At 45.9% G+C, this 2,677-nt stretch overlaps 1 protein-coding gene across 1 annotated transcript in view; it reads left to right on the top strand.

The window, feature by feature from the left end:
• Positions 1–64: 64 nt before the first annotated feature.
• The window catches only part of NPR3 (natriuretic peptide receptor 3), a 44,657-nt gene continuing 42,044 nt past the window's right edge, over positions 65–2,677 (top strand). Inside the window, exon 1 of the mRNA XM_008629047.2 lies at positions 65–167. The gene's annotated coding sequence lies outside the window, so the exon portion shown is untranslated. The remainder of the gene's footprint in view (positions 168–2,677) is intronic.

Genomic DNA, 2,677 nt, shown 5'->3' on the forward strand with positions numbered 1-2,677 from the left:
CCCCGGGGGGCCTGCGACGGCAGCCCCGGGCCAGGCATCCCCCGACAGACGGGAACAGTAGCCCGGAGTGAAGGCTCTGCCTACAGACGTTCAGCGGAGTTTTGCCTCCCGACGGCGGAGAGGGCGGCTTGCCCTCGGAGATCGCTGTAGGAGGGCTTTGTGGCATGGTAAGAAATCAGCTTTCTGCTGGCCGTCTGGTTTACCCAAAATTATCCACGTCTGCAGGGCAGCAAATCTGTTGCTTACTCTCTGACATTTTTGCAGTGACACTGTAAGTTGACACTGCAAAGATGTTTCCTCTCACCCCGCTGTGTCTTTTCCCCACTTCTGCCTTTGGAAGCCTCGCCGAGTACCTCGTAAATAAAAATAACAAATGCATTTAGGGGAAATGGCAATTTCAGGGGATATGTGCATGAGAAGCACCTGAATGCATGCTGTGATATTGTCACCAACAGTTAGCAAGACACCGTGGAGATGAATGGCTTGTAAAACATCTGGGACAGTCATCTCTGGGCTGAATGAACTGACTTTGCATCAGGGAGCAGCAAAGCAAAGTGCTTTGGAACGTGCAGTGTTGTAGTTAGATGTGCTTTAAAGTGAGATCTTGCCTAGCAATGTGTGGATATATGGGCATCAGAAAGACTTCTGGTGTTCGAGGGTTGTACCAGGCACAGGCTTCTCCAGTAAATTAATGCAAAAAGAAAAGATGTATTCCAAGAGTGAAATGCAGGGTGAAGTTGAAGTCCTTAGGTATTTTTCAAGAAAGCCATAGATGTACAAAGCTCTTTATATAGTTTTTACATATCTTGTTGTAGAGTGTTAAAATAGCATCAGAACTGGACAAATAAAGATCATGCTGTGTGTGGCTGGCAGAACTGGTATTATGGTGCTGAAGGCTGTGGGTGGAGCAGCCTTGCACTGCTGATGTCGTTACGCTGCTATGAAATCATTAACACGTGCAGGAGTGTGTGAGATAACTGAGGTCTAACAGTATAGGGCTCTTTAATTCCCTATTCACTGGAGCAGGTGCTTAAAATAGAGCTTTCCTTGTAAGTACCATTTGGGGAAATATAATGAATGGAGAGAAATAAACGTGTCAGTGCTGGAGGAAACCACAGTGTGGGGAAAGATCCTTGTCAAGTGTCTGTGTGTGTGGCTTTCCTGATGCTGAGAGCATAACAGCATGCTTGCAGCAGGAAAAGACAAGTGTTCACCCCAGCCCCACTCTTCACACCATGCTGACAGTTAGGGAGGTGAGGTTGCTTTCAGCCTGGTCTGAAATGCTTTGCTAAGCTGACACATTTGATCTTTCACAATTCTGTAACTTGCAAATAACTGAACAAAAGCAGCCCTCTTCTTTCTCCCCATGGTGCCCAGTGGGATCCCTCCTTCCATCTTACCTCCTCATTTGCCCTCTGACTCCTGCCACTCAAGTGGGGCCCTCCAGCTTCTACTTGTTGCTTTCTGACCTTAAAGACTGACTGCAGGACTCACCTGGCACATTCCTTTCGCCCTGCTGCCCATGGCATCTTTCAGTATTTTAAGAACTATAAATCATGTGGAGGGTTCACCAGATGAGGTCTGAAGAGCAGTCAAGGTCTTTACTTCTTGGAGGGGCTCACTGGAGATCCCCCCAGCAAGACAGCAGGGCTTTTGGACAGCAGCACACTGTCCAGAGCACTGTCAAGAAATGTTTTTGCTTGGGTAGTTTCCAGTTTTTAACGACTCCTGTGTCACACCTGTTGTGACACTATCCTTGGCACTAAGCCTTCACCTTCTCTAGTTTTCAAAGACTGCTGCTCTTTGGGGTCCCACCTGAGTGGTCAGGCTTCACTGAACTCCCTCACCGGGAATGGGCTTTCAAGCAGATACAGGATTATTGCTTGAAACTCTCTCCCAGGGCCGGGACAGAAACTGCCCCACCAGCTGTACTGTGGGAGCCAGGACACAGGCTGTCTCCAGGGGCTAGGTTGCTGCTGGCTGGGGGTCTGCACTGAGCTCTCAGATGCCTGGGAGGAAGAGGCACACTCAGCCTTGCACGCCTGTGTACCAGAGACTGTATGTGCAGTCCCTGGAGCCATGTGAAATGACTGAAGTCTTGGAACCACAAAAAAATAATTATGAAAAATATGATAATAAAAGTTAAGTGCCTGTCTACAATTAATTTCATTAGTAGTTCAAGCTCCCTTACAGGCTCAGGTCTGCCGGCTGCAGACTTCATGCTGTAGGCTCAGGTATACTGCAAGGTTCACAAATGCAGACCTGTGCTTAAATGTATAAGCATGTAGTCCAAGGGATGTGTGTAGCAAAGGGAACACTTACTCCTTTAACTGGAATTAAACTCTAAAGTATTTGCAGGATGAGTCAATCCTAGTCAATAAATTCAGCATATTAGTATTAGAATTACTGTGTGTATTATGGCAGAGGGAGAACATTTTGTATGGGTTTGCACGTATCCATTTGTATGTATACAATAGTAAGGTACAGATGCAGATTAAATACATAATTTACATTTTTGGAAGAAAATTTGTTTTGGAGAAACAAATCCATGGCTTATTTGCTTCAGAATCTTGAAATATGTAATCTTTGCTTTCCTGCTGGGTTAGAAACCCCTTCCAAACAGTTAATATTACTTCCCTTACATTCCTTTAGAGGCTTTAAAAATATGATTTAATGT

Source organism: Corvus brachyrhynchos, unplaced genomic scaffold (genome assembly GCF_000691975.1).
Source record: "Corvus brachyrhynchos isolate BGI_N302 unplaced genomic scaffold, ASM69197v1 scaffold140, whole genome shotgun sequence".
Taxonomy (NCBI): Eukaryota; Metazoa; Chordata; class Aves; order Passeriformes; family Corvidae; genus Corvus; species Corvus brachyrhynchos.